Below are 9892 nucleotides of genomic sequence, written 5' to 3' on the forward strand. Positions count from 1 at the left end.
GGGAACAGGACCCTCAAAGCAGCTGGAGAGGGAGAAATGTGAATAAATGGCAGAGGATTTGCAGCATCTCAGGCTGCCTTGGATAAGCAGCTTTTGCATGAGCTGGTTTTGAAGAGCCCTCATGATTTTTTTTTCCCTTATCTTTCCTCTACTTACAGGGCTCATGTGGATGCTTTTCCTGCAAAATACCCTCAGGTTTTTGGGGTTTTTTTCTGTCAGGGGATGAATTTACGGCAGGCAGCTCTTTCTGTGTTTTCCTGGTTCCCGTGAGCTCCAAGGAGATTTTTTGTGTTCCGCGGCTGCCCTCTGGTGCTCTCTAAACCCGGAGCAGGTCCCTGGCTGTCACTCTGCACATTTTCATAGGCATTTCATAGCCTGCAGCTACCGAGGGCTTGTTTCATGTTGCTTCTCTCGTGCCATTCCTACATTTGAAAGTATAATTTAGGGCTTTAATGGACAGCCCCGAATGAAGACACCATTTTATTATAACAGATCTTTTTTTTTTTTTTGCTAAAATGTGGTTTCTTAGAACTACATTTGTGTTCTTCACTAAATGCCTCGCAGTTTCTGTACCCCTTTCCTTCTGATTTAACATTTCTTTTTCAATTCTGTCATCTTTTTTATACATATAGCACTTTTGTGATGCACTGTACTTCACACAGGAAAAAACCCCACAAGAAGTGGCCCTTTTCTTTAATTATGCAGCAATTAAAACTCTGTTCCCTTGAGTGGGATGATGCTTTCGGTCCAGAAAGCCAAGCAATCAAATTAATGAGTTTGGGAGCACCTTGGATTTGCCCTTTCAAGGTGACTGAAATGAGAGGCAAAAAGCCTGTGAAATTCAAGGCTTAAAAGTGAGATTTTTGTCCCTGAGTGCACATATTCACCTAACTGTGAATAAATAATATTTTTCAGGAGAAGAGTGGAAAAATAAACTCTGTAAAGAGCATATTTCTGCTTTTCTAAGCCCCAGAGAAGAACTGATGGTGTGGATGGAATTATTTATCACTGGAGAAAGCTCTCCTTGTGCTCAGAACCCAAATCATGACATGGGTAAAATTGAGAAGCATCTTTTAGCACCTTCAGGGGTCAGACTTTTACAAAAAATGGCTTAAAAAAGAAAAGGTCAGCGGGGTTTTGAGAGCTGTCCTTTGGGAAAGGGAGCAGGGATTTGTGCCTGCCTTGGGGAGGGTCCTGAAAACCCCAGGATGCTGAAATCCAGGTCTCAGCCCAGCACCTTCCACCCTGAAAAGGTTAATTAATGAACCCAAGTCCTAATGACAGTGAGGGCAGAGCTCCCAGTCCCTCCCAGCCTGTGGAGTTTATTGACACAGAATTCCTGCAGCAGGAGCAGCACAGGGGACAAAGCACTTGTGCCTGCTGGGAATTGAGGCAAACAAAGCCCCAGCGCTCCCACAGAGCCCTGGCCACCTTCCAGGCCCCTGGTGGGGAAAAAATATCAATTGAAACTCGCCAAAACCTCCTTTCTGGCATTGCTAAAAGGGGTCTCAAAGAGTCCTGGTTTCTAAGGTTCAATGTTAATGTCTTGTTTCAGTCTGTAATCTGTGAATTAAATGTGCTGCACTTTGGAGAACAGGAGTTTGATTTGCAGCAAAGCACAGAACATATCCCTGAAAAATCCCTGCTTTTTCCAAGGCTGGGACTGGTGTCCCCCTCACCTGCAGGAGGGAGAGGGGAAAATCAGAATCTCTGAGTAGTGGAATTCTGACTTGTCACCTCCCGAAGCTTTGCTGAGCAGAAGGGAGGAGAAAACCCTTGGAGAGGGGGACTGGCAGGAGCTGGGGTGAGGGAGCAGCCCCTTCTCCCTGGGAACGCCTCCCTGGTGCTGCTGAGCCTCAGAGCTGCAGGGAGATGAGGTTTGGGTGGGAGTGCAGGGTCAGTCACCCACCCAGCCATCCTTGGCTGTCAGAGCTCTCCTGATGGATCTGGATGGATTCTGAGAGTTTGGAGCTGGGACAGCTCTGGGACTGCACAAGAACCAGGCCCAGGAAGTCTCCAGGAGAAGGGTTATGCAGAAAATGGGATCTGGGGATGCTACCTGGGCCCTGAGCCATTCCAGAGCAGCTCAGATTAAACCAGCAGCTGCCTTCCCCAGCAATCTGCTCTGTGCAGTCTGGGCTCTCAATCACTCTAAGGAGTAGAGGTGTTGTAAACTTGTAGTAGCAGCAGCTCAGCAGTGTTCTGCTCCTCAGAGCTGTGCCAGGCTCTCACTGTCTCATGCCTGGCAATTATTCAGAGATTGTGTGGGTGACAAGCTGTGCTGGGAGGTTCTGCCTGCCCCCTTAGCCCCACAGCCCCCCAAAAGCAGTTTTTGCTGAGCTTTTGGCGCAGGCACTGGTGTTGTTTTGATTGCTGCCCCGTTACCCCAGCTCAGTCATTTCTGCAGCAGGGAGCAGGATGGGCTGCTGGGCTGTGGGTGCTTTTTGGGCTGAGAAATGTCTGTGTGGGAGGTGATATCATCAGTGACTCTGGACCTGCAGCCTCTGCCCTTTGCGTGGGGCCTGCGAGAGGCAGTTTCAGCCTCTGATAGATGGGCTGACTGTGGCAAAGTGACTCATGCTGGTTTAATTTATTTTGCATTTTATGCGTTGTTTAGGGTTTTTCTTCCCTATCTGTCCTACATCACCTTCCTCTTCTGCCCTGTTAGATTTGTTTTCTAGCCAGCTCTGTCCTTCCCTCTAGTTCTTAGAGGCTTCCTTTTGATTTATCTCCATTTTTACCCTTCATGTCTTTCCCCCGGTTGTCTGCACATCCTCTTTTCATCTCTCTCCATTTTTCTTTGCATCCTCCATTCCCTTGGGATCACAGAAGGACTTTGAACTGTCTCCTCTATTTTTTAATTAGGCAAAGCCTTCAGCCCAGCTTGGCTGATCCCACCCTCTGATTTTCCCCCAGGGTATCACATTTAACTGGTAAAACCATGCTCAGGGCAGGTTGAGGAGATGTTTGGGGAGCAGCAGGTGCCAGGGAAGATCCAGATGGATTTCCAGAGGCAGGTGGATGCTGGAAAGGCAGAACCAGGGCTGCTCATACCTTTGAAAGTGTCGCAGGGCTCTGTGAGCAGGACCTGCCTGGAGTGGGTGACATCCCTGTGCCCCAGGGCACAAACACAGGTTCCTGATGAACTGTTCCTTCCCAGGGTCCCAGGAAGTGTTGGAATGGCCCTCCAGCCTGATCCTGGCTGCAGTGCAAGGAGCATCATCTGCCCAAAGATCCCTGCTCACATCCCAGTCCCTGTGTGCCCTTGGAGCCCAGGTAAGGAGCCAGAGCCCCTGGCTGAGCATGCAGAGCTCCCTTCTGGCTGTGCCATGCTGGAGTTGCTCATGGAAGCTGAAAGAAAGGATGGTTCCTGTTCCAGAGTCTTACCTGAGATGGGAGAATTTGCATTTCTGTTTGTTGTGGTGTCTCCTGAGCCATCCCACAGGCATCAGAGAAATGATGGAGGGACACAAGAGTGAGTTGAGTTATCCCTGGGCCCTGTACCAGGTATTTTAACTTCAGTTCTCACTTGAAATGTGCACCAGAGCATCAAAGCCCAAAGATAAACACTGAGAGTGCCTAGAAATCACATTTTTGCTATTTTGAAATAATTTCAGAGCTTTTGTCTGGAGCTCCAACACCAAATCCAATGTGGCAGTGCTGGTTTGACATCTCGAGACAAGGCAGGCTGAAGGTTGTGGCTGAATCAGTGGCCACCCAACGTGACCCAGGGCACAGCTGGGTGTTCACAGCCTCCTTCCCACTGCTGGGCTTTTGAGCTGGGTTTTTGGAGGGGAAGAACAACACTGTCACCACTGTGTCCATGAGAACCCCTGTGCAGGTGCAGGGCTGGTTTGGCACTCCACGTGTCCAGAATGCAGGAATCTGCAACTCTGGGGTTCTGGTTTGGTTGCACTGCTCTGTGTCTGGGGGGTTGTTGGTGTTTTAAGGAAAATTGTCTGCATCGTTGCCATGGTTTGGGGGGAACCTGGAATGTGGGGAAGGGTTGGGATGAGCCCTGAGCCTGCACTTGTGACAGCTCAGGGCCCCTCAGCAGAGACCCCCGAGGCTGCTCCATCCCTCTGGATTTGGGGGTGGCTGCAGGGGGCTCTGCACAGCCCCTGAAGGCTCTGCTGGGCTCACATCTGTCCTGTGGCACAGCTCTGAGGCCACTGCTGGGCTGTGTTCAAGCCAAATCAATTTGGGCAGCCGTGTGGGTTGGTTTTCTCCTTTTCTGTGTATTTCTTTTCTCCTTTTCTGTGTACTTCTTTTCTCCTTTTCTGCGTATTTCTTTTCTCCTTTTCTGCATATTTCTAAACAACCAGTACGAATTCCAGTCCTCCAATTAACAGAGAAAATCTAGATTATTTAAAGGGAAATTAGGTTTTTGTCAGCAATGTGCCCTGGCCTTTCCTCTGTCCATCAGTGTGACTACAAACAATAACTGCTTTAACATCAGGGACTACAGCAGCAAAGATTAATTAAAAGTATTTCTGCAAGATTCCTTAGAAAATAAATCCTCATTTGCTCTCTTGCCCTGCATCTTCACCTGCATCTTTCCATTTCCATTCCTCCTCTTGCATTAGGAAGCACAATTGTTAAGTGATGTGTGGATCTGCAGGCAGTGGGAGCAGACCAAGAATTTGCAGCTCCTAAAAGGAAGGATTTTCACATTGGATTTTCACCTTAGAAGGGTTTTTACTTGTAGCCCAAGCTCAAAAAGAAGTTGTTCTTGGGTGTTTGGCAGGAGCTTTGCTGCAGAAGTCAGTAATCAGGTATTTAAATAATGCCCTTTCCCCTTTGCCAGCTTTTCCTGCTTAAAAAGAGTTGCTATGGGAATTCCAACTTGCCATAGGATTAGAGTTTGACTATGAATCAAGAAACAAAGGGAACTGGATGAAAAGTCTTTTTTATCTGAATACACATCTTCAGCAGTGATCACTTGTAATCGAAATTCCTGCCTGATTTCCTGCTGGAGACACCAGGCTGGCTGCAGGACAAGCAGAGCTCACAGAAGTGATTTCTGGTCGCTATGGAGCTGGGAATAAACAGCCTTTTTCTTAGGATGGCCTCCAAAACACCACTGGGGCTTGCTGGCTAACACACAGCTCAACCCCTGAATTATTTGCATCCCTTTGTGTTTCAATTCATCCTGGGTTTCATTAGTTAAAATGTTGATTTTTCATGTGGGGATGGAGCTTCCTTCCTTTTTCAGGAGAAGAAATCTGCAATTGCCACCAGCTTTTTTTATTTTTTATTATAAAAAACACTTGTTTTTAGCCAATGTGGAATGTTGGGGTGCTGAGCTCCAGTATTACAAAAATACCTGGGCAGGTGGAGGTTTGGGAAGAACAAAATGATGAAAAAAACCAGTGAAATAACTGAGGAGGGAGGATTTTTTTTTTCCCCCCGGTGAGACTGCAGCTGGGCTCTGCTGCTCCATGCAGAGCAAGATGTGACCTTGAGCTGCCCAATCTTCCTGGATGTGATAAACCCCCCTTAGGGGGCTTAGAGGGTGTTACAAAGCTGAGCCACAGCTTTCACCAGCTCCAGGAGGTGCCTGCAGGCTTCTCCCAGAGCCCAAAAAACGAGCTGAATTCTCCCTGGGAATGCATCCTTCAAACTGGGACAGGCTCAGCTCGTCCAGTGCGTGTCACTGATCCAGACAGACACCAGGCTCTGGCTCTGGGCTTTATCCAGAGCTTATTGCAAAAAGGAAAAGGAGATAGGGGGAAAAAAAGGAGTAAAAATATGCTTGTTATGTTTTCCTAAGAGAGCGCTGTGGAATAGGATCTTTCACTTCAAACCCTGCAAGGAAAGGAAGTAAATTTGATCTCTGCTCCTTGCCTAGAGCCCTTAGGTTGCTTTCTGGAGCAGTCAAGTGAGACAAAGCCAGGAAAAATAGATCCTGTTGAAGCCATTGGTCTGTCCCTGCTCCAGCTGCAAGTGCCTGTTCAGCCTCAGCAGAGCAGATTTTCCTGCTGGAGCTGTGAAACTGAGCTGCTTTCATGGGGAAGTGCTTTAAATCTCCCATGTTATCCATTTCCCCCCTGAAATACTGAGCAGAAGAGCAAAGGGAAAGAGCAGCCCAGGGGAGGTGTGAGAATCCTGCTGCTGGAAAGGTCCCTGTTTGCCCTGAGCCCTCGTGGTGCTGACTGGGATTTCCTGTTTGGGGCAGGGGCAGAGCTCTGGGGTGATCTCTGGTACCAGATAAATGTTCTGTTCTCATCTCTGAGGGTGAGGCAGCACTCAGGGAGCTCTGCAGGACTCAGGGGAGAGCACAGGCTGCTGCTTGCCTGGTGGGAAGCATTAGGCACATCCCCATGGAGCAGAGGATGTGTTCCCCTTGTAGGATCCCAGGGGATTAATGGGGTCTTAAAGCCCACCCTGTTCCATGGGCAGGGACACCTCCACAGCCCAGGCTGCTCCAAGGCCTGTCCAGCCTGGGAGCATCCAGGGAGCACCTTGGGCTGGGATTGGGGTTTCAGCAGCTCTCAGTTCCCAAACAGCTCCTGTCAGAGTGGAAACTCTTGGATTGTCCCTAAGTACAGACAGAGATGTGAAGATTGCACAGAGCTCCCACATGCAAGATGAGATCCTGAGCTCAAGGGTAATTCAGCTCTTGCACACACCACAGGTTTCTCTGCCTAATCAGGATTTTTTCCATCTCTCTGCAATTTAGATCCACTTGTAGCACTCCCCTTGTACCAGGCTGTCCTTTTTGAGCCGTGGTACTTCGGTGTGTCCTTTCCTGTGAGTATTCCCGTGGCTGGCTGTCCTGCAGCACATTTCTTGGGGCCAGGCTCCATGGGATCCCTGCCAACTCTAATCTGCAGCTCAAGTGACTTGGCACCCAATTCCCACAAAGCCCCTTGGCATCCTGCACCTCCAAACACATCCCAGATACTCAGATTTATCTTTCCCTGATTAGGGCTCATCTGTTGGGGAGTTTCTGCAGATGTTTCTTTATTTAAACCCTGCTGGATGAAGGGAAGGAAGGAGAGAGAGACCCCTGAGGAGGAAGGAGAGGTTTCACAGCATCCTTTACTCTGCAGCAATCCCAATTCCAGGAATACATGTCCATTGCTCATAATTATTTTTGTCTCATTTGTTCTTCCCTCCTACTCCTCCCTCCAAAAAAAAAAAATCCCAAACAGGAATTCCCTGCTTCCTCCTTTCCTAATGAAATCTCCCTGCCTATAACCAAGGAGGTCTATCCATGTGGTCAAACCGTGGTTGGATCAGCTCAGCAGGAAATTTGGTAGGAAAATGCAGCTTCAGCAGCTTAGCAGGGTTTATTTTTAGGGGTTGAACTCCGGGATGCAAAGTGCCAGACTCCCATTGTTGTCAGATGGCTCCTGTCCCACCAGGCTGGGTCAAACCTGTGACTCACAGCAGAGGGGGATTGGCTTTGCAAACCTCCTGGGATTTTTTTTTTCCTCCCCTAGTCTCAGATGTTGACGATAAAACCTCCAGTTTAAGACAATAAAACTTGTTTGCAGAACAAGCTCGCAGATTTTTCTGATTAAAACAAGTCCTGTTTGTAATCAAAACCCCATTGCAGTGTTTGAAAAGCACCTGAGGTTTTGGGGCTGGGGGCTCCTGCAGATGTTGGGGCTGCTCTGTTTGAGGCTGGCCAGGTGTGAGCCAAGCTCTGAGTGGAAACTACAGGGCTGTGTGAGCTCAGCCCTGTTCCCTGGCCAGAAATCCTGGATTTATTAAACCTGGAGCTGTGCTGAGGCAGGATCAGGTTCAGGTGTGAGCTGCTGGGCACCTGGCCAGCTTGGCAAGTGGAGGTGACCTTTGTGGAAGATTCAGGCCCATGAGTGATTTGGGGAAATTTATGATCTAATTCTGACACACAGCCTCCCTCCTCTCCCTCAGCCTTCATCCTTCCAAATCATGGACTTGTTTAGGTTGGAAAAGACACCTGAGATGGAGTCCAAACATTAACCCAGCACGACCATAAAGCATGGTCCCAAATCCTCACCTTCCTTTGTGGGACAAGCTACTCCTCCTAGAATCCCATGAATTAATTCCTGGAAATGCTCATGGAGTTATCCTGGACTCCTTCCTGCTTCCCTTTCTGCCCTTGTGGCTCTTCCAGCACTGTGTGGGATCAGCATAGGATGTGATTCCAGGCCATCATCCATAGGGATGGGAAAACCTTACAGCATTTCTGGGGAAGTTTTGGGAACAGACAAATGCAGGTGTGATTTAAAATCCCTGAAAACCCAAAGTGCTCTGCAGTTTTAACATCAGTCCCAGTCTGGCTCAAGGCTGTGGCAAATCAAGGACTTCTCAGGAATTCAGGCATTTATTCTCACTGTTGGACAGGGGTTATCCTGATTATTTTTTTTCCTCTTTGCCTTGTGACTGATTCCCTCAGTCTGCCCTGCTATGTCTACCAGGAATCCAGAGATAACTGTCCCTCCTCAGCTGCTGGCTCCCCATAACTAAAGGATGTTTTTAGCAGTTTTTTTTCATTTCTTTCCCAAGGGCATGGTGCTCTATTAGTGGAAAGACTCTGCTGTTGTGAGAGCTGTAGTGCAAACCCAAACAAGTTCTGCTGATGAAACAAAAATGGGAGTAAGGGGTGAAATCATGTGGGAATCACCCTTTAATTCTGATTTAAACCATGGGTCTCCAAGGTTGAGGTGGCTTTGAAGTGCTGGTGGTGCCAGCCAGGCAGTTTCAATGTTCAGGAGTTGTATTTAAGATTTCATGTGGAAATACAAGTCCACCTTCAGCACTCCCCTGGTGTTTGTCCTGGAGAGGCTCTGTGGGGCTGCAAAGTTGGCTTAGGAGTTCCCCTTGTCCTCCCTCCATGGGCACCTTCTCTGTGCCAGCACAGGGATAGATGGGATAAAGCTGTTCCCAGGAACCTGGTTAAAAGATCCAGGATTTAAAAAAAACCCCTCATTTTGGGGGAGGTGCTGGAAATTAGAATTCTGTTTAATTTTAATTTAGTTTGCAAAGATCTGGGGGATAATGTACCTTCCCATGCAGGTGTTGTACAGCTCAAGGCAATATGGAGAGGAAAAAATGACGCAGCCTCCCAAATCAATGTCAATGTCCTCCCCTACCCCCCACAAAAAAGAGAAGGACAAATGTCCTGTGAGCCCAGGATTTATGAAGTATGAATGAAGGAGTTGTGTTTACAGGGGGAATTGGAGGATAAATACTTGGGAAGTAGTGGCTGTGGCAGGACAGTGTTTTACAGGTGTCCCCTCATCCTCAATCCTGCCTGTGACCCCTCACTGCTCTGCCAGTTTGGAATGATGAGGTAATGGGTGGAAAAAGACAGGAATCTGAACTGCCAAAACCTCACTTTTTTGCTGAAATTATGACAAATTTCCCCAATATTCTCCTTTCTCTTGGATCAGGATGCTTCCACCATTCATGTCATCTCTCACAAGTGGGAATGGGGTTGGAAAATGCCAAACTACTCTCCTGAGCAACCCTGAGGGAAGGAGCTCTTTAAATGAAGTCATTTGCAATGCAAAATCTGGAGGTGAGTGCAGGAATTTCAGTGGGATCCTTTGGGCCCCTGTCTGTGGCCTCCAGCTGTCCCTGTGCCAGGGGGAAAACAGCAGCCCTAGGCCAGAAAGAGAAAATTCCTCCTCCAGGTATTCCAGGATGTGATTGTTGGACTTAGGACTGAAATTTGTCCTTTAATAAACCTGAACCTTTTTCCTGCCCAAAACCTGAAAATGAGGCAAGGTCTCAAATCCCTTCCTGGGCCTGTCAGGTAGTTCCAGGCCAGGCTTAATCCTGGTTTTAAGAGGAATTTTTGCCCATGTGCTGGAAATTTGGGTTCTGATGGCTCCGTGGTTGTGTGAGCAAATCTCAGCTCCACTGTGACCTCGAGCTCTGAGTGGTGCTGATCATG

Source organism: Camarhynchus parvulus, chromosome 4A (assembly GCF_901933205.1).
Source record: "Camarhynchus parvulus chromosome 4A, STF_HiC, whole genome shotgun sequence".
Taxonomy (NCBI): domain Eukaryota; kingdom Metazoa; phylum Chordata; class Aves; order Passeriformes; family Thraupidae; genus Camarhynchus; species Camarhynchus parvulus.